The 22022-nt window shown below is 51.0% G+C and overlaps 1 protein-coding gene across 2 annotated transcripts in view; it reads left to right on the top strand.

Moving 5' to 3' along the window:
- HIVEP3 (HIVEP zinc finger 3) overlaps positions 1 to 22022 on the top strand; it is a 457005-nt gene that overhangs the window by 296796 nt on the left and 138187 nt on the right. For both annotated transcript variants that reach the window (XM_059374359.1, XM_059374357.1), the window contains exon 3: positions 3243 to 3323. The gene's annotated coding sequence lies outside the window, so the exon portion shown is untranslated. The remainder of the gene's footprint in view (positions 1 to 3242; positions 3324 to 22022) is intronic.

Below are 22022 nucleotides of genomic sequence, written 5' to 3'. Positions count from 1 at the left end.
ATGCCCATTTCATGGATAAGGAAACTGGGGCATAGGCTCGTAACCGGTGAGTGACAGAGTGACAAGTGGGGACTTGAATCGTCTGACCCGAGGGCCCATGTTCTTAATCACCACTCATATTTACTGCCTTTCACAGGGCATAAAACCTCTTGGAAAAGTAGAAGGGCCTTTGAGTCTTAGAATAACTGATCTCTTTCCTTTTGGATTTGGCTGTGACCCAGGAACTGGGGGACCCTAGATTCCTTGGGACCAGAGCCCCAGCTCCTTTTTGGACATGCTTATCCACACTTGACCTCTTTCTAGGGAGTATTTCGTCCATTCAGTGATCCAATAAATTTTTTTTTTTGATCTTCCATGTGCCAGGCCTTGTTCTAGGTACAGAGATGCATTGTACATAATAATTAGAACTAACCCTTACTGTGTACAAATACACTCTACACACTGTACCTGGATTAGCTCATTTAATACTCACAACAACCCCATAGATAGCTCTTATCCTTTCTTCGTAGATGAAGAAATTGAAGCACAGAGAGGTTAAGTAATTTGTCCAAGATCCCACAGCTAATGAATGTCAGAGCCAAGATTTGAACCAAGGCAGTCTGGGGTCAGCATCAAAACATGTAACTGCTCCCATATTGTTGTGACTCTCATACTTCCTGCCTTGAAAAAAATCAGAGGCGTTCTTTTCTAACTGGAGTGTTCAAGTAGCACTAAAATAATTTCATTCAGTTTTGTTTGTTGAGAAGTGAACTGGCAGTGAAGAAAAAATGATCCTGGATGTGTGAAGTGTTTGACATCCAAGGGCCAGTGGAGAGAAGTCAAGGTCATGAAAGGGGCCTTGTCCCACTCCCCACCATGGCCTGGACTGCTATGTGCCCTTTGGCAAGTCTTATCACCTCTCTGAGCTTCCATTTCTTTATTGTTAGTACCTATTCTACCTGCCCCCAAGCACTTTTGTGAAGTCTAGATGACATGGCAAATGGAAACAAGATTTCACAACAGAAAAAAAAAAGGGGGGGGGAAGCACTGGGCAAGAATTTGTTATTGGACCAGAATGAAAATTTGGTCAGTTTGATGAATTAATGAATGAACAAATGGATGGATGGATAGATGAATGAATGTTTCTAGCAGGCCTCCAGATTGGCTTGGGTAACCATTGGCTCTCTTCAGGAGATATTTTGAAAATTTTCAGGATCCCATCGGGCCTCTCTCCTTGGCTATGTCCCAGGTTCCTGTCCCTTGAGTTCTTTTGCATCTGATTTTTTGGTGAGCCTCTGAGACTGTTTTAGCAAACATTTTTTAATAGCTGTTGGGAGATAAGCCCTGTACTAGAGTCTCTGGAGAGACCAAAATGAATCTGGAAGGGTCTCTGTCCTCAGGCACTCACAGGCTAGGAAGAGAAATGATAATACGATTAACTGCCACTACTAATCACTGCCACAAACAATGATGACCAGCAATTATCAAGCATTTATCACTTACTAGATATTGTGTTGAGTATTTATATATGTTATTTCATTTAATCATGACAACAGTTTCATGAATTTACTAAAACTACTGCCCCATTTTACAGGTAAAGAAAATGAGTCAGTAACTTACTCAAGTTCACACAAATCTGAAGTTATAGAGCTGGACATGAACCTGAGAAAGATGGGAATAATAGTAATTCTATTATAAGATAGAAACTACTGTGTAACCTATTAAAGGGGAAAGGACAAGTCCCTTAGGGCTCCGAAAGAGAAGGAAGAAGGGTGATGGTGTTGGTGGTGATGGTGATAATGACGATGGTGCTGCTGCTTTGGATGGTAACAATGACATTTATGATGATGATGAAGGTGACGGTGATGGTGCCGGTGCTGTTGATGGTAATGGTGATGATAGTTATGATGATGGTGGTGTTGTTGGTGATGGTGCTGTTGATGGTAATGATGGTATTTATGATAATGGTGGCCGTGGTGGTGATGGTGATGGTGCCCCTGCTGCTGTTGATGTTAGTGGTGGTGATATTTATGATGATGGTGGTGGTGGTCGTGATGGGAATCATGGGGACGAGAATGATGGTGATGATGATGATAGTCCTCTGGTACCCAGTTGTTGAACTTCTGCTTTGTGCCAGGCCTTGACCTGATTACTTTCTACTATTTCATTTTATCTTCATAACAACTTCCCAACATCAGGACCATCATCTCTGTTTTTCTCACGAGGACCCCGAGCTGGAGAAAGGCTCAGTGGGCTGCCCAAGGGCAGATATCCACTCTGAACTGTCCTGGAGCTTAGGCACGCCTCACTGCAGAGCCACCATGCTCCCCTGTGTACCAGGGTCCCTAACTCATGGGCCATGGGCCCAGTCATCTCAGAGATGCTCTGTAAATATCTATTAAACGAATATTGACTGAATGGATTCCGAAGGGGCCAACATCTTTAGTCCAGAGGCATAAATATCATGTCTCAAATGAGTATGTGTAACCACTATTTAAATATACGTGGTAGTGCTGTGATTACTGAAATATGAGTTAATTGTAAAGCATGATGTTCAATGTCGCTTTTGTGCTATTCTTCATTTGCCCAGTGAAAAGATGCTAAGTGCATAGTTAGGAGGAGTTTTGAAAAATGTGTGCATAGAAAAAAGAGTCTTGGTGCTGAAAATGGTGGGAAGCATCATGTCATCCCGCATGGCACACGGAAAATGCTTTGCGGGGCGTCTGGCACAGAGATCGCTCAGAGGATGGAGGGAAGCCACTGGGGTGGGGATTGGGAGCCTGCGTGTGTAAGACCTGAGCTGTCACTTTCAGTGGCTCTCTCTCTCTCTGTAAGAGCTGAAAGCAGCACTATTAGCTTTCTCAAATGGCTCTCAAACGCTCACATGAATGAATGAATAATAAAAGCAAGAATGAGTGAGTTATGACGAACGGTGCTCAGGGAGCCCATGAGGGGTTGTTTTCCTTGAGGAGTGCTTAAAAGGGAGAGTTTCTCAGCCTGAGAGCAGAACCAGGATGCAGGGCTGGTGGCTGGACTTACGGCTCTGTGAGTGGTGTTACAAGGCTGGGGTTGTTTCCCTGGGGAGGGGGTTGTGATCTTGCCCTGGGGATGACCATGCTGGAGGAGTGGGGGTGACTGGAGCTTGGCTATGAGGCCATTCTCAGCAGGGCTGTGCTCACCGTTTTTGGATGCATTTTTCCAACTCAAGTGTAAGCTGACAGATGGTGCTGGAATAATATTCTCACTTTTTCTACTTCCCACAGGCCTCCCTCCAACACCGTCCTCCAAGCTCTTAGAAATCTCTGACACATCCCAACCATGAGACCACGGCTGGCTTTTGGCAGGTAAGCTCCCTCTATCTCTCCCCATGCACCCCAGGACACAGAGCAATTTCAGGGCAGCCCAAAGGCCACTGGGCTGTGCTTGCAGCCAGGCAGTAGGTGGGAATAACTTCAGCCTTGGCAGAAGAATGGAGCCCCCTCTCTGAGGAGACTTAAGGAAAAAGCTACCAAATGTCCAGAGTCCTGCAGCTGGCATTTCTGCAAATGGCGGCATATGGCGGTGGAAACGTATCCTGGGATGAAAGCCAGGGAACTGGTTCTGACCCCTGGTCTGCCTTTACTGCTCAGATAGCAAGAACCTCCCTTTCTTGGTCTCTGTTTCCATGTCTGAAAATGAGAGAATGAGACACGGTGAACTGGGCAGCCCATGAGCGGGCCATTCCAGGCTCCAGCCAAGGCCATGGAATGGTGGAGAAGGGCAAAGATCTATGGCAGCTCCCTGCCTCTTCCTGTCCATTTGCTCTCCAGACCTCACAGCCACAGAGAGCTTGGGCCAGGCTGTGTGGGTACTGTGCATGTGCATGGATGTGTTTGGGGGCAGGACCTGCGTCCCTCAAACTCAGACCTGGATGATCACTAACCCCCTGCCTGCCCTCTCATGGCTGGGTAGAACACCACGGTCACTAGAAGGTGCAGGGCCCAGATGGGCAGGGCAGAGGCTATCTACGTGCTGAGAGCATGGACAGGCCCGCAGCAGGATGTGGGTGTGAAGATCAAGCTGGACGAGGGGCAACACAAGGTGGGAGGCACTCATCAGAATGGAGTGAGTACAGGGCCCAAGCTCTTGGGCAGAGCTGCAGGGCAGGCTGGGACAGCTGCCTGGGAAATGGGGCTGGTGGGGTACTGAGAGCCAGAGATGAGTAAGTCCTGTCGCCAGCCTCAGAAGGTGTCCCATCCAAAGGAGGAGAGGCCGTGCAAAGCGCTACAGTATGGGAAACTGGGAAAGCAGGAGGGTTCCATTCTGTCTAGGTTTGGTGGTAGGGGTGGTTTACAGAACACCAGGTGACCTAACTTGACTTGAACCGGGCTTTGAAGGATGAATAGAAATTCACCAGGCTAAAAAAAAAAAAAAAAAAAAAAATGAAGAAAAGCATTCTAGGCTGAGGAGACAGCAAGCGCAAAGGAGCAGTGGCTGAGGTGGGGGCAGGAGGGGATAGAAGCGAGACCAGGAGAAGTGGGCAGGCTCTCAGATGCTATGTCGAGGGGCTCAGGCTGGGCCCTGTGTGATCAAGGAAGGGCAGTAGTCAGCTCCGTGGGGCCAGGAGAGGCCTCTGGGCTCCAGGGAGAGGCTGCGAGCTAAGAAGTGCTCCGTCAGAACTCGCTAAACCTGAACAATAGGGCCCAGGGCAGGATACCCCTTGTGGAAGCATCTGTGGTCCCTCTGGGGTCCTTCAGGTCTCCCCATGCAGAGCATCCACAGGCACTCTGGGCCGCCTGTCCTGTGGTGGAGGCCTCTCCAGGAGAGGACTGTGGGACTTGCCATCAGAACCCCCTTGTCCCCCTGGCTCTCCCTGTCCCCCCATCCCTGAAGACCAGGCCATCCCCCACGACATGCACCCCTTTAAGGACTCAATGCTGTCAGTAAGGCCCTTTTCAGCCCTCTCCTGTCCACGAATAACAAGGTGGCCCTTGTCCTAGAATCATTTCCTATGAAGTAGGTAATGCTGCACAATTTCATCCTTTTACAGTTTCCTCTCTTGGCAGAGCTCAAAAATGTTCTCACATCCATCATCTCAAGGGAGAGTAGGAAGAGTGGGCTCTGGGGCCCAGCGGTGCTGGATTCCAGCCCTGCCTTGTCACTCCCTTGGGGAGCGGGGTGACCAGTCAGAGCCTCAGGTCTCCGTCTTTAAAAACACCTACCTCCTCAGGTGGTTCCAGAACCTACTGCCCAAGCAGGGGGAAGTCTGGCTTCCTGTCCACAGGACAGGCGGCAGTTACAGCCCATGCTTCTCCACCAGCTCCCATCCCTGTGATGGGGCAGGTTGACAGACAGGCAGGGGAACAGAGAAAGGCCTGGGAGTTTTGGCCTCAAAAGGTGGCCTGAGCAGTGAGCACCTCAGCCTTAACAGGCAGGCAGGCCAGTGGCTATGATGCTCCTTTAAAAAGTTCACACAGCAGAACTTTCCTGATGCCTCTTCCATTCCAGGCACTAGTGGACACCAGGAATCCAAACAAGGATTCTGGAGAAGGGACATGTAAACAAGTAAATTGCAATGCATTGTAAGAAAGGAAAAGCGTGTGGAGGAGGGGTGTGTGAGCCTGCCGTGGAGGGACCACGAGGAGTCTGTTGGCTCAGGAGGGAAGGAGGGAGGGCTTCCAGGCCGAGGGTCCAGCGTGTGCCATGCAGAGCCCTTAGGAGACATCTTAGTGTGGTGGGGCATCCATGTTGGTGTTTATGATGACCGGCCCTGTAGAGGTCCCCGTTGTGAGGAAGCGTTCGGGGAAGCCAAGCACCCTGCCCACTGGTCAGCTCGGGAGGGTCGCCTTCTGGGCCAGTCTTCACAATTTAAGAAGAAGAGCATCAGTGAGCTCCATGTGAAGGCCAGAGAGGCAACCTCTAGTGTCGGGCGGCAAGGAGCTTCAGGGCTCTCCTTGGTTGGTGTTGAGGGCGTACGTGGCCCACAGCTCTGGAATGGTCCTGGGGACACTGCTGTGTCCATGCTGGGAGCAGGGATAGAGATGAGGGACACTGGGTCCCTGCCCCAAGTGAAGAGAGAGGGGGGTAGATAGGCTGCCCCACACCCACTCGGCATAACTAGTGATGCTCCCATGGGGGACATTCAAAGAGCTGTGCTACTAGAGGAGGGGGAGCTGAGGGCAGGAGCCGGTGACATCCTCAGGAGGGAATCTCAGCTAGATGGTAGTAATAAAAATTGTTCTTATAACTAATGATTACTTAGCACTTACTACCTGCCGGGCACTGTTCTAAGAGCTTTGGAAGGGTTTGCACTTGACTTGCACAAGCCCGCAAGACCATCCTCTTGTGCAAGTGAGGATAACTGATGCACAGAGAGACTGAGTCATTGTCCCAAGCACGCACAGCTGGAAAGTAGCCTCGCCGGGCCCAACCCAGGCGGTCTGGCCTCAGAGTCCGTGCTTGAATGGCTCAGGACACCCTGACCACTAAGCCCTCTCTGAGAACTCCAGGCACTTGGCAGAGTTGGGACTAAATTAAGCTTTGCTCTAACACATAGTAGGTACGCCATAAAAACGTGTTTGCTAGTGAGAACACACAGATGCATGGATCAAAGGGCCCTGGAAGAGGTGGGGCTGAAAATGAGGATGGGGACAGGCTGTGCAGACAAAGGCTGCAGCTCGAGCAAAGGCTTGGGCTCCAGCTGGGGTTGCCTCCAGGAACTGCCAGGTCCGGAGCACAGGAGCACAGACAGAAGAGAGTTTAAGTGCCAGCCTCCCTGCCAACCCTCCCTGCCCTGAAGACCTGGCACCTTCCCCTGCAGCCCTCCCCATCCACCCCATCCAACGTGGGGAAAGGGCAGGCACAATGCTATTCATGTCCCTGTACACTCTCTGTCACCCGTTGCCGCCAAGCCTCCGGGGACTGATCTGACAACAAGACCCCAAGCCCCCCATCTCCCTCCAGAGGCACGGAAGGCATGCACCGCCCAAGAGGGGCCCAGGAAAGGCAGTTCAAAATTTGTTCTTGTAAGAATTTGCTTTCTGACTGAGACTTCAAGGAGCAGGTGATTTTCAAAGACTTTCCTCGAGCTCTGTGGGCTATGAATGGAAAACCAGGCTTGAGACCTGGCTCTGTGGCTTCCTAGCTGGGCACCTTTGTGTGATGAATTAGCTTCTCTGTACTTTAATTTCCAGCTCCATAAAGTGGGAAGGACAGCAGCTGCAAGATTAAAGGGGGTAAGGTGTGGGGGAGACTCCTGTGTAGGACTGGACTCAGGGAACTGGGGTTTCTCGGCTTCCTGCTTTGCTTCTGGGGCCTTGGTGTCTTCCATGAAATGAAGGTTGGAAGACATCAGTCTGGACACCAGCTAGCTTTGACATCCTGAGATTCAAAATTGCCAACATCAGCTGACTAGATACATAAACATATTTACACACACAAACACACTATATGCCTTCGGGGTATGGGATGTCATTATTTTTATAAATTTAAAATGTGTATTAAGTGATCGTTAGCCTAAATATACAACTTAAAGCGGTCTTTTCTTGTGTTTTCTTCTGGTTACAGAAGTAATACATCATTTATTGAGAACATTTTGGAAGGCCCACGAAGAGAAAAAAAAGCTCTCCCACTATTTCACATTGGAGGCTGACATACAGCCCCTTAGGGATCTAGCGAATTCCTCCCCTCCCCCCCAATTTTTTCTTTGCACAGATTCCTTAAAAATCTCTTTGGGATTCTACTCCGCATTCTCTTTTTTAATCTGAGCTGAGCTGCTGGAGCAGGCCGCCGCCCCAGGGCCGAGAGGAAAGGAGAGGAAGGGGACAGCTGCCACAGCTGTCCCTGCTGGCCCCGGCACCCCCCACTTGGCCCTGGGTGGTTGGCTGGAGGCATCTGACCCTCGGATGTTCTGTGTCTCTGGCGGGGGCACATTCTGCACTAATTTTAGCTTAGCCTCTTAGGCCTGCTAGCCTTGGGGCCCTCACATAATGGACGCCTTATGTAGACAGCTGCCGACAGTGCAAGAAGAGTGTCCCACCTTAAAACATTCCCCATCACCGGCCAGTCCCCTGCTCAGGGAGAACAAGCCGGCTCCCTGTTCCTTCTCCCACCAGGAAGGGGCCGTTGTTGACGTTCATGGCCCAGCAGGCTGGACCTGGCGGGCAGGTGGCCCACCAAACACACGGGGGATTGCTTCTGTGGACAGGGCCGTGTTTTTACAGGACGGGCTTTGATTTGAGCTGGAACAGCTGAGAGACTTCCTGAGAAATTGCTGGGTGGTGTGTTTGCAGCAGGGCCGCAGGGTGTCTGAAACGTCCCAGGGTGTGTACATAGAGCCTTCTGGAGCCTCGTCTTGATGCTTTACCTTTGTCCAGTACATACAGATGTACAGTGTCCTCTGACATTCCATTTTATCCCAATGATGTATGTCTTGAGTGACAGTACTCCCCTGTGACAGGCAAGGGACCTGAGGTGGAGACCAGGAAGTAATTTGCTCAAAGTCACCCCGCAAGTCTGTGGCAGAGACTTGAGCATGAGCGTGGGTCCCTCCCGTTCCAAGCCCAGGACTCTTCCCTTCTATCGGCACCGCCTAAGAGAAACGTTCCGCACTCTCTCTCTCTCTGTGCCTATATTTGGTCTTGTTTTTCCCAGATGAGGTCCTTTCCTTTTCACCTTAAAAGTCATACCTGTTTATTAAAAGTCCATATACCTTCCTGGTCTGTTTCTACAGCACGGATCCTATCATGGAAGACTCTTGCTTCAAAATGCAAGAAGTCCCCCTTTGGCCACAACAAGAAGCCCACGTGCCTTGGCCTGCCCTTCAGCCTCCCCCACGTGCTCCCTTCTGGACCCCTCAAGTCTGGGCTCCTGCAGCACTTAGATCCCTCGCGTGTGGCACCTAGATCGAGTTGGGAAATTTCCCTTATGATCTGCCTCCTGACCAGAATGGAGCTCCCCGAGCGGGAGACCCACGAGCTGCTCATCTGAATGTCCCTGGAGTCTGCCGTGGGCCCAAGTGTCAAGCCCAGTAAATGTCTTGGCCCCCAACCCACAGTCTTTCATGAGAAACCGGATCTTTAGTACAGGCTTAGAAATGAACTGAGGCCTGCCCAGCAGCTGCCAGCCCAGTAAGGAAGTGGCTGCTTGGCTGGGCTCCCAGGAGGGGCCTGCAGGGCCAAGTGGAGAACCCCCGACCCTGTGCAGGCCGGGTAGACGAAAACGGAAGGGCGTCCCCAGATGCGTGCTGGAGCCCAACCCCTGCCCCGTGGCAAACCTTCCCCCTCCCCCACTCCTCCACTCCCCCATCCCCTGGTGACAATACAGCCTGTGTCGTAGGTTCCCCAGCATGGACAGTGGCTCTTTGACCAAGTCTGATGCTCTTCAGGAACAATCCATGGGCATCACACACTGCTCTGGGGGAAGAGAAATACTCTAGGGACTGTGCTGATTTCGTCAGGGCAGGACCCTTGTTCTCTGACTCCAGATGGGACTCCTCTCTGGGCCATGGCCCCTCAGCCTCCCAGATTGGGGTGTTCTAGATGTTGTTATGGGAGAAGCAGGGCCTTGAAAGTCCCACGGCCTCGGCTCCAGCCAGTCCTGCACTCAGGGGCTGCGGGCCCCTTCTTGCAGGACGTCAATGTCTTCTTTGCAAAGTGGGACTCATGCTAGCAGCCTTTCAGGGCTGTTGTATCTTACGGGAAAGTGCTTTTCAGAAGGTAAAGCATAGCAGCGGACGCAGCATGAAGGCCTGCGTTCCTCCTTCTGGAGGGCTGTCAAGAGCTCGAGAGCCTCCCTGAAAAGCACCCAGGCTGCTCGGTGAGGGTGGTGGCCTCAGGGAGAGGTTCTGAGAGAGGTGGAGGTGGCACATCGGGCCAGCCATGACCATTTCTTTGATTCTGACGTGGTCTTGGAGGTTTAGCCAAAGACAAGACAGAGGAAGAGAAAAACTACTCTTGTTTTCTGATGGAAGTCCGTGGAAAAGCGAGTGTCTGTGATAGAATCCTTTCATTTTCCTTTTAGCTTTCTAGAAAGATGTCTGTCACTGATTTGTCCATTCATTTATTCATTCATCCTACAAATCTCTCCATGGCCTTGACCACCTGCCAGATGTGGCAGGAGTTGCACTAGTAGGCGGCACGGGGACTCTGCCTTTAGACGGCCGCGCATGCAACAGTCATTGTAATCTGGGGTGAAAAGTGACACAGGAAAAGCACAGTGTTGGTGAGGGAGTGGTCGTTTCCTGTAGGGCTGGTTGGAAATGTTTCCATGAAGATGATGGCACCAAAACTTCCAGTTAGGAAGCATAGAGGTAGAAGACCCCAGTCTCCAAAGAAATAGAAGCATAAAATACCCAAGAATAAACTTAAGGAGGTATTGTGAATTGGTCTATCATTTAAATAAAATCCCATCAATTTTCTTTCATAAAATTATTAGAAGGTGCCTCTGCAAAAATAAACATGGGTGAATAGCTTAGAAAAAAGTCCATGTTGGTAAAGGAATAAGGTTCAATGGACAGAACAGAGCACCCAGAAGTAGCCGTGAGTGAGTGCAGCACTCAGAATCAGAGACAAAAAGCCAGAAGATTCCTAACATGCTCTCAAGACAACTGGCTAGCTATTTGCAGATGGAAAACAAAACAAAACAAAACTGGGTCCATACCTCAGTCCTGGTGCCAAAATAAATTTCTGGGTGATTAAAAAAAAAAAGAAGAAAGAAAAACAAGAAGCCATTAAGCTATTAGAAGAAAAACAATGAGGGAATGTTTCTATCGTATTGAGACAGAGAACGTGTCCTTCAGTGTAAACCAAATCCAGAAGTCATGGAAGAAAGTAAGTAAAGACCCCGTGGACCAAAACCACAATAATCAAGGTCAGAGCATGATGACAAATGAAGGAAAGTGTCTCAACATTTGTATGACAGATAGAAGGTTACTAGCACCAGTGGAGAAAGAGCTCACAAATGAAGTGAAGACAGATATTCAATAGAGAAACAGGCAGGCAGCTTATGAACAGGCAATATGCACAAGACAAAAAGGGTGGTTGTCATAAGTGTAAGAAAAGTGTGGTCTCCAGGAGTCAAAGGAGGCACATTAAAGAATCAAGATGTACTTCTGGGGGCCTGTTTCAAAAAATGAGAATACTTTGAGAGATGGGGAAATGGGACCCCAAGGATATTTGAGCACTCTTCATGTGTTGGGAATTGATACTCATTTTCTAGGGTGGGTGGTGGATTTAATTTGTAAATGTACATACGTTCCACTCAGTGGTCCACTTCTGAACAGGAGTGCTAAGGAAACAAACAAACAAACAAACAAAGATGCCTGGAACTGTGTATGGAAGAAGACAGCCATAATATGTTGGTTAAGAGTGAGGAATCAGAGGTCCAAGAGACCTGGCTTTTAGCTGTGTGACCATGGAGAAGTTACTTAAACCCTCTGAGCCTCAGAGCCCTCATCTGGAAAGTGGGCATATTAAGAACATCACCATCATAGGCTTGTTGTGCACCTCATTGAAGATAATACTTAGAAAACCCTTCATTGAGGGCTGTGTCCCTAGTGAGTACTGAACAAATGTTCACTATTTTATAATTGCCAACGAGGATGTTCATCACAGTATTGTTTATAATAGTGATGATAGGAAACCACCAAACTGGCCATCAGTGGGAACTGACGGTTAATAATTGAAGAAATGCTCAAAGAGAGGCGGCCATCTGGGGACCTGTATTTAGGGACATGGAAGGGTCCCTTTGACATGTTCATGCATGATGTTCGTTTTAAAAAATGGTATCAAAAGCGTATGGAAAGGATGTTCCCAAAGACATCAAAGTATACACCTGTGTGTCTAGAAAAGGGTCATTCATGGTAGTTAATGTTCTACAAAGTTCCCACAAACACAGAATGAGTGAGTTGCCCCCACGGGGAATACAGCATTTGGTTCCTGAGAGCCTCTGGTCGCAACATCCTTGTCAACTGATCAGTGCCTAATGTTACTTTATGCGTGTTTCTGTCCAAAACACCTTATGTAGAGAGCGTTGATTCATTAACACTGGACTCACGGCCAAGAGTAAAGTCACCCCTACCTGAAGGCAGCTCACCTAACACATGTACTTTCTCTGTAAGGCACATCACAGCAAAACCACCAATGAAAAGCATAAAAGTGCAAAAAAATTTTAAAAAGCACTAAGGGGATGCTTGTTGACATATGAGGGCTGAAATGAGAAGGCAGCATCGTTTCTTGGCCTCAGCTGGAAAGACGCATGTAGGGCAGCTCATACTTTTCACCGCTCTTCTCATGTCTGCAAATGACTGTAAAATACCATGAGTATTGATTTGGGGGGTGACAAAGAAATTTTAGCAAGTAGGTGAATTTGCAAATACAGGCTCTCTGAATAATGAGGTTCGACTGTACCTAGAAGTGTCACTGTTATCTGAGGGTCAGCGTTTTCTCCCTTTTTCCTTGTCTTGGACAAGCATGAGCATCAATCAAAGCAGTAAGTTTTCTTTTTTTGGGAGGGGGACAAAAACTTGTCATTAGTGGTATTCCATTGTCAAGATAAAAGCCAAACTTGTTAGGATAATGAAAACAGCTATGACTTTTATCTAGTGCTTATGATGGGGCACACACACATCTAAGCCCTTTACACAAATAAGCTTGTGTACTTTTCACCCAAAAGGATAGGGGCTATTAATAGCTTCACTTTACAGGTGTGAAAATGGAGGCAAAGAGAGATCAGGTAACTGGTCTAAGATCCTGGTTAAGAAGAGGCAGAATCTAGATTGGAACGCAGGCTGTCTGGCTCCAGAAGCCGTATTTTCAACTGGAATTCTGGTTGCCTAGAATTCAGATGCCCAGGAGCGTCTGACAAGGACTTCCAGTCCAGATTGCAGGCAGTGAGAGGGGCACACCAGGCATTGTGGGTCCATGCCGCAGGAGGCCTCCCCAGCGTAGCCTGAGAGCTTAGAGAAGGTAACATTAGCCAGCACTCCACAGTCTGGCTCCCCTTCCTTTCTCAGCTCCTTCCAGGCACTCCCGCCTTCCACTAGAGCATTCCACCAGCAGCCACACCCAGCTGGCCCCATCCCTGAGCCTGTCGTGCCTTCTTACACTTGTGGGCCTTCTGCCGATCCCCCAGGGCTCAGCTCAAAAGCCATCTTCTCTCTCAGGCCATCAGCAAGAAGTGAGGGCTCCTTCTCCAGCTTGCCCATTCTACTTTTGAACTATATCGCTATGACCCCTACTCACTCATCCATCGACCAGCCTCTAATGAACTTGTCTCAGAGATCCTTGGATTCCCAGCACCCAGTATGTTCCTCACTCATTTGATCTATCAGTACAAGTGTGTTGGATGGACAGGTAAATGAACAGATGGAAATACCTAAGATTCTGAGACCCCCAAAGATCTAGGCAAGCTGGCTTGTAACATGGTTGTTGTTGAAGGCCATTAAAGCTCTGGAGGGTTCTGGAAGGCTGAGCTGTCGGGCCAGGAGCCTCTGTGACCACAGAATAAGGAGGCAGAGCTGCCAGGACTGCAAGGCCCACATTAGCCACGGTGTTGTTTCTGTGGCTTCTGAAAAACCCCCACCCCAGTGGGAAAGACTAAGAAAGGTCCCATTCAGCTTCTCTTGGCATTTCCAAGGGAAAGGATGGGGTTCGGATTGGCTGGGCCAGGGACATCTTTTCTAAAATAGCTTCATGCATATTCAACTTCTCCCTGAAATAGTCGAGTGGCTATTTTAAGCAGGTTCTACTCAGATGCCCACACATAATGGCATCTACCTTGAGCATGTAAACCAGCAAGGAGCAAAGAAAAGGGTACCGGGAGGACAGTGTTAGGAGGCTTTTGATGGATTCCTACCCCTCCTCCCCCAGCCCTTAATGTGTTTTCTTCTCAGGGACTCTCTTGCATGAAATTGGAAGAGTCATGGTTACTATGACAACTCCCTAGAGGAGTTTTCCCATCCAGTGACCTCACCCGCCCAGATCCCAGAAGGCACAATTGCACGGGGGGCAGCGATAACTTGGGGCACGCAATAGGAGAGGTCCGAAACAGAAGCCAGTTCGTGGACTCGTAGAGAGCTCCTCCCTGCCCATCTCCTCCTGTTTTACGCACAATTCTAACAGACTGGGGTGGACTGGAAGTGGAGGCCAGGGAGGACAGGGAGAGGTGGGACCTGACCGCAGGGGAATGGGGTTATAACACCTAATCCAGGCGTAGGGGTGAAGAGAGAACAACCCCACAAAGACAATATTTATTAGCAAATATGTGCCAGGACTTCAGTGTACCCTGTACTGTTTGCTGGGGAAAGAAAGATAAACAAGACACAGGCATGAAATGGACATGTAAATGAATGATGGTAAGTGTCTTTATCTGAGCTTTATCTTTGTTTCCCACTGTCCCCCCACCCCCCCACCAAGATTCAAAAGAGAAGCTGGAAATACAATGTCGTAAGTGCCACGGTTGAGGTTGAGGACATGGGGATTCGCGAAGGATGGAAGCCAGTCTGAGAGGCAGGGAGGTGAGGTGTGGGCAGAGCCCGTGAGCTTCGTGGTGAGAAAAGGAGGTGGTGGCCTCTCTCTCTGGCGGCAGGCTCAACACACATAGAGGAACAGAGCTGGGAAAGAGCAGGTTGGCTTGAGGAGGGAGGGGGCAGCCCAGGAGGTGCCAAGGAGGAGGTGATAGTTGGGAAGAGGAGGGAGAGGCCAAGCAGCCACGTCCCTGGGGCTCTGGAGGCTCCCTCCATCAGAAAAGCTCTCTGGGGCTACATCCCAGGGGTCAGAGACCACCCCCACCCCACCCGGTCACCTCGGTAGGTCTCCCTGTGTCACGACATTGAACGATGCTTAGAAGAAAAGGAGACTGTGTAAAAAGCTTCCCAGTGAGAGGTGTGACTCTGAGATGAGCGAGACGTTCACTTCAGTATCCCAGGTGATGCCTCAGGACAAGGATATGACTGGGGAGGCTGGAAGCCTGGGTCCTGGCGGGAAGGCTGTGATGGGGAAGGTCCAACATGGGAGCAGCCTGCTCAGCTGTGTGTCGAGTGGAAGAGACGACTTGCTTTTACAAGTCTGGATTGATAGCCATACCGTTGACCCATAGTCACCCAGGGAAGGCTCTGTTTTATTTTGTTCAGGGCACCCTGAGACAGCAAAGTGTGCGTACAGGACACCTGGCGAACGTTACTTCTCCCGTGTAGGCTTCAGGAGCCAATCAGCAGGCAGCCTGGTGCCCAGAGGTGGCTGAGTCCATCTGTCCTGCCCATCCCCTGTTGTTCCTTCATCTGCATGCGGCTTTTTTATTCTCCATTCGTTCCTTCGTTCCTTCGCTCCTTCATTCCTTCAGTTGGAACTACAGACTGGGCTTTCATTGACACAGAGACCGGTTTCCTCGCTGAATTTTCACGGATCTGTGCTACCCCTGAAATTCTAAGGAAACAAGCGCATAGCCTGTGTTCATCTTCTGAAGAGAGAGTACATAGCTTCCAGCAGATTCTCAAAGGAGCAGGGGACCCAAAGAAGGTTAAGAACCCCTGAGAGAGATAGGAATTGTTTTATTTTAAAACAAACGATTTTACCTTTTGGTAGATGAGCAGGGTGAAGGAGCGCTGAGGGAAATCCCGAATTCCGTGCCGAGCTGTTTTAGATGACAAAGTGTCACTGGGGACTCTCCCAGGGTCCCCAGCTTTGCTGCACACCTAGCGTGTGGGCACACTGCAGCTGAGCTGGGTGCAGAGGCCCTCTGAGCATCGAGGAAGGGCGGGATCCTCTCCCTAAGACTCCTCTTCATTTCTCTCTCTTCCCGACCACGGTCTCTCTGCAAGGCCCCTTTCCAGCCTGCGCTTGGCAGAAAATGAGGAGGCCCTTCTGGTTTGGATAGATTTAGAAAGCTGGAAGAAATCTGAGAAACGAAAAAACATATGAGCTGGAGTTGCTGAGGTCTGGGTATGGAATAAGACTTTGAAGGGAAGGCGAAGCTAAGGCTTATTGATCAGTTATAAAAGTCAGGTTGTGTCAGACCTCATCTGGAAAGCCTCCAGTGGCTCTCTGCCTTGGAGTAAAAGCCAGAGATCTTATAAATGCCTTCACAGTCCCAGTGATGTGACCATCAGTGACTTCTTACATATTCTATGTCCTTTGGCCTCCATACTGTCCCTCAGACTCTGGCCTCAGGGCCTTTGCACATGCTGTTTCCTCTACTAGGAAAAATATACATGTGGCTGACTCTCTCACTTCCCTTAGGTCTTTACTTAAATGTCCCCTTCTTCTCCATGAAGCCCTGTCTAGCCCTTAATTAAAATGGCAAAACCTCCTATTGCCACTACCCCATCTTCTGCAATGCTCTCTTGATTACCATCTAACATGACATTGTGTATTGCTATTCCCAGTGCCTAAGACCATGCGTGGCCCATAGTTGATGCTAAATTAATATTTGTGGAATCAATGGATCGACTCTCTCTTTTCATGCTCTGAGCTAACTGTTTAAACATACTATAATCTGCCTATCCTGTAATAATTCGGCAGGGCGAGTTTTATTCTCCTTCTCAGATGAGAACCAGAGACTCAGCAGCTAGAACCACTTCCTGGGTTCTGGGGTCTCAGATGTTCCTGCTGTCTTTTTGTTTCCACACCCCTGTCCTGCAAGGCTTTGATACTGCCTTCACCAAGGCTCCTTGAGTTAGACAACAGGCTGGGTTTGCACGTGATCCGGCCATGTCCGGGTCAGATGGTGTTTGATATAAGCTGGAGGCGCTAGCCACGTACGCTCATCAGAAGCAAAGTAGCACAAAGAAGACAACCTTAGGGGGCTTTTGATGGATTCCCACTCCTCGTTGCCACCCCATACTGTATTTTAAGTAGCAGCTCATTTTTTTCTGGAAGCGATTCCTGCAATGAGGACTTTGCTCTTTGAAAATAAAGGCCGGAACCCAAAAGGAAACCCAGAAGGCCTCAGAGAGCCACAGTGGACATAAGCCAGTTTGTTTGCTGGTAGTAGAATCCATCGGGTGGTCCCCCGCCCGTGTCCTTCATTATTAAGCACAATTCTGACGCACGCTCAGCCTGTGGGAATAGGGGTGGTGGGAAGGTGGTGAGACAGGACACAGGCTAAATGGATGGGGAGAGAAACCATGCCGCAACCCCCTTCCCGCCGCCGACAGGTGCTCCAGGTACTGAGCACCACAAAGATGAGTACACACAGAGTGTAGCTTTAGGGAGCGTATAGTCCAGCAAACAAAACAGATGGAAAACAATTAAATTTAAACGTATTCATTTATCCAAACCCTCACTCTTGTCCAACAAGGATTCAAGAGAGATCTGGGCAATATAGTTGGTACTAGCCTACAGCTGAGGGGAGGGAGACGCAGGCTCTCAAAGGAAGAAGAGTCTCTTCTTCCTGGGTGGTCAGGGGTCTCCGAGGGGGTGGTGCTGGAGCTGGGAGTGGAGGAGACAGCTGGCCCACTTGGTGACCCAGCAGGAGGCCCTGTGTCTGGAGTCGGGGGCATGAAACCATCCATACCTAATAGGTGCTATGAGCTGGTCCTGTTTCTTGAGGAACTTCTAGTCCAGTGACGCACAGACTCGTACCTACAGTCCCTCCTTCCTCACTCTCAGAAGCCTGTTCTCAGCATATGGAAAGCCCCAGGCTAACGGGGCCTGTGACATTTCCTGTGGTGGCTGAGGCAGATGCTGCTCTAGGCTTGGTCCTCCTGGACCCCAAGTTCAGGCTGCACGGATCATGGTCCCTTGTCGTTCCGGTCACAGGAGTAATACTTGGCTGGTCCTGGCATTCAAACAGCATGGTACTGTTTGCAGAGCTCCACTGCACCCCTCACCCCCTTTGCACCCCACCCCCCATCCCAAGAAGGCTGGCGAGGGCCAATTTTCCAGTGTGTGCACAGGGCCAGAGGGGCGTGGAGATGCCAAGTCTCACTCCCAGAAGTGGCAGAGACAGTTCTGGAACCCAGGTGGAAGGGACAGAGGCCCCGCCCACATCCATGCATGCAGCTGGTAGGGCAAACACGGGCGGAGGACCACCCACCAGCCAGAGAAAGGTGGCGTAGCTGGTGGGCGGAGGCTGGGACTCTGCCATCAGATTGGACCAGGTTCAAATCCTGCCTCTACCAGCTGCAAGCTGTGTGCCCTCACCTCCCTGTGCTTAGGGTGTCTCGCAAGTTAAATGAAAAACCTTTGCAGGTTTGTCATAAGAACCAAATGAGATGCTGTGTGCATATCTACGTGGCAAAGTAAGCCCTGGCTAGCGCCTCGTACGGCTCAGTTTGTGGTGGGCTTTTCGCGAATTATTTCATCTTGTTTTCCATGCCACGTAGAGTGGGTCCCATCACCTCCTTTTACAGACTTACAGAGAAACTGAGTTCACCAAAGCTCCTCTGGCAGCCTATGAGGAAAGCCGAATACTAGCTCTAGGGCCTCAGCCACTAAAAATAATGCTGCCGTTACGTGCCGCGTCTTGTTTCTCTCGTGAACCTTTGGCCCGCACAGGCTTGGCCACTCACCAAGCTTGTGGGGGTGACCCCCTGACCTAGCAGGAGGGAAGCACCAGAGGACTGTGTGGCAGGGAGTCCCTGGAGACACTAGACAGGCCGAGGGAGCTTGACCCTGGAGGAAACGGTCAGCAGCTGGGGCCTTGGGAAGGAAGGGCTGAAAGGTCACAGGCATGAGGCCGAGCCTCATGGCCAAGGTGGTTGGTGGCTTTGGACGAGCAAAGTGGTGACCTGGAATCCAGCGGGCTGGGCTTCCCTTTCCCACTTCCTTCCTGTGCCGACTGTCTCGCTGAGTCACCTCCAGGAAGTGGGGGTGGGGAGGTGGGGAGTGAGGAGCCCTGGGTCCTCCCTCGCCTCACCCTCGCCTCACCGCGTGACCCTCCATCAACCACTTCCCCTTGCTGGGGCTCAGTTTCCACATCTGTCACCCCAGAGGCCTGACTAGATCTCCAAGGTCAGGCTGAAGGCTTTTTTGGAGGGATGCACCTCTTGGAAGATAGTCGAAGACAAAGGACCACTCAGCTGGTCACCAGTTTAAGATTTACCTTGCATTCCCACAACTTGTTGGGCTTCTCCACGAGCCCCAAGTGTCACCCTCAGGGGATGGGACCTGGAGGGTAGCACGGGGGTTCAGGGGCTGGAATGGTGATGGTCACAGAAAGCCTGCCTCCAGGCCCTCTGGCTCTTCCAGCGTGGCCCTGTCCTCTGTCAGCCTCCTGTGATTCCTGTTTCTGACTTGGTACCAACTCCTGGGCCCTGGCAAAGGGTCTGAGCAGATGCTCCACAATTCTCAGTGCATGTACAGTCTTGTGGGAAGACCCACAGCCAATGTGGGCCTCTCTCAGCCCCCCATGGGGCCCACTTGGAGCCCTGGGCCACCCATTAGCCCTTTCGTTCACCAGACCCAGGAGAAGCTGCTTTGGCCATCCAAAGTTCCAGGGCTGTTTACAAGACGTCTCCCTCGGGACAGCGTGTTCTGACGTCAACATGATCTCCCTTCTGCAAGTGTCAGTTCCTAACATATCACAGTCCAGCTCTATAATGTAAGGACATCTGTGGCTAGGAGGACATCCAGGGAGCCGAGAAGAGCTTATTCCCAGGCCCAGGGGTTGCCGGGGTAAATGAGAGAGACGGATAGCACCTGTCTGTGCTTCGTGCCACTCCGGGGATGGTGGGAGTCCAAAGGAAGGGGCAGGATAGGGCACATGGACCTCAAATATGAGGTTCTTTGCCCATGAGCTGGAGTCCCATTAGATCAGCATGGTTTTCAAGCTCGTCGTGATATGGACTTGACCTCCCCCCACAGCCCCCTCCCCACCCACACCCCACCCCGCCATGCCAGCCTCAAAGCTCAAGTCCCTCTTGTCCTTTGGGTTTCAGCCTTACTGCCTGGCTTGTGCAGTTCCCCATCCTGCTGGATCATTTCATGTCTCTGTGTCTTTAACAGGACCACCCCTTCCTCTCCTCTCCCCTCCCACCTCCAACTTAGTCCTTACCAGCTCTCCTTGGAGACCCCATTCGATGTCACTTCCCCCAAGATGCCTCCCTTTTCTCTCCCGTCTCACCAAGTGTCCCGTCTCTTACACATTTCTGTTATTTCATGGCACCCCACTTTATAGCTCTTTGGGTACATTGTCTGCATGGCTCCCTGAGCGCCAGGACTGTGTCTTGGTGACATCTGTCTCAGGCTGGGCACAAGGCTCAGAAGGTGGTGGATTTGTTTCCAAGGAGAAGAATACCCCCAGAGCCTGTTACCAAGGTTCAGAGGCTGTGGGGGAGTGGAGAGAGGCCTGGGCAAGCTTGGCTGGGTCCCTGGCTCTGCCACAGACAGGTCATGCCTTCTTCAGTGCCGCCTGTCTCCAGCTGGGCTTCGGTTTCCCCTCTGAACAATGGACTCATGTCTCGGGTCTTTCAAAAGCAGAGATTTTGTGGTGTTTGTGGGAAATCCGTATGTGAGGCTGCTTGTGCAGAACTCCCCAGGTCACTGACCCCAGGCTTTCGTTAGGATTCATCAGCACCCGCAGTGTCTGCTCAGGACCAGGACGATTTGGGTCCTGACAGCGCAGGGAACAATCAGATTCTGCCCCTTCGCTAGAGAGGCCCTAGGCCAGTTAGGAAGACAGACATATTTACAGCACGATGCTGAACATGCAGTGCAAAGGGAGCCTGGAGGAGGTGTCAGAAGGGACCACCTGAGGGACCCAGGGGCAGCATAATTCAGTAAACACAAAGCGTGTAAGCCACGGGATGTGCCCGACGGCAGGAACAGAAGATGTGGCCTCGGCTGCCCCACTGTGCTGGGGTGTGTAAACACGTGTGCCTACATGTCCGTACGGGGGAAGGAGAGAGACCACAGAGGGGCTGCAAGGTAAGAGGGCCTGGCGGACAGACCTCTATCCCCAAGGCCGTTGGGAGAGAGCTCTCCAGTTAAAGTTCTGGCTGGTGGGGGCTGGGCTTCCTTGATTATGTAATAGCCAGGAAATGTCATCTGGGAGAGCCTTAGAGGGAGGACAGATGTGTCTGAGCCACGCTCCATTCCCAGAGGTGAGCTGGGAGCAGGTTTGTAAGTGAACCAATTTGCAGATAGTCAGAACGGACACCCAAGCCGGAGAAACACCCTTGCATTCCCGCAACCTGATGAGCTTCTCCAGGAGCCCCAAGTGTCACCCTCAGGGGACGGGACCAGGAGGAGCCGGCCACGGCGATGGGATTGGCACACCGTGGGACCCAAGGTCTCCTGGCTCTTCCCTCCCTTAGGTCCCCCCAGCCATTAGGGTGGGCTCTGGGGAGGGGTGGGCAGGGACAGGCCAGCTTCAGCATGGCGCTGGCAAAGAGGATGTGTGTGGGGCGAGCTCTGTCTGGAAAGAGGGTGACACGGGGTGCTTTGTCTCCCGTGGCTCCTCAACTAAGGCCAGGGTCAGACGGGCGGGGACCCCGGGCACTCTGAGAGACTGGGTATCACATTTTAGTTCCACTGTGAGATGCCCCGGGGCCCCCCAAGAAACAGCCCCTGAAGCCCATTGATCACACATCTGCTCTCAGCTGCTGGGGGATGAGAAGGGCTTCTGAGTATGCCGGACACTGCGCCTCATTCTCCTCATCTGGGAAACGGGGGTAATTAGTGGTTCCACACCTCAGACCTTGTTGTGAGGATGACGTACACCTGAAATGGGTAGCCTGGGGCTGGGCGCATAGTAAACGCTTGCTAATTGGTAGCTGTGATGACTTCTATAAAAGGTAAACTTCCACGAGGATTTGTCCTTTTTGGTATAAACTCCACGTGCTGTTTTAAAAGGGTTGGGGTGCCCTGCCAGGGATAAGTAGCCAACATGAGGACGGGGTGGGGCCCACAAAGCCATTTCTGGGCAGATTTGCGGCTTCAGCACCAACCGAAGGGGTGAATACCGAAGGGGTGACACCCCTTGCCCCGGGTTGGGACAGAGACAGGCCGGGAGTTAGCCCAAGGAGAAGCAGATGGAATATGACCTTGGCTCTGTCCGTGGAGCCAGGCCAAGCCAGGCTCTGTGACTAGGTTGAGAATCTGGAAATCTCGTGCTTGGATGTCGCT

This window comes from Mustela nigripes, chromosome 14, assembly GCF_022355385.1.
Source record: "Mustela nigripes isolate SB6536 chromosome 14, MUSNIG.SB6536, whole genome shotgun sequence".
Classification (NCBI taxonomy): domain Eukaryota; kingdom Metazoa; phylum Chordata; class Mammalia; order Carnivora; family Mustelidae; genus Mustela; species Mustela nigripes.
The sequence above is the reverse complement of the archived record's forward strand: the minus strand, read 5'-3'. Positions and strand labels throughout refer to the sequence as shown.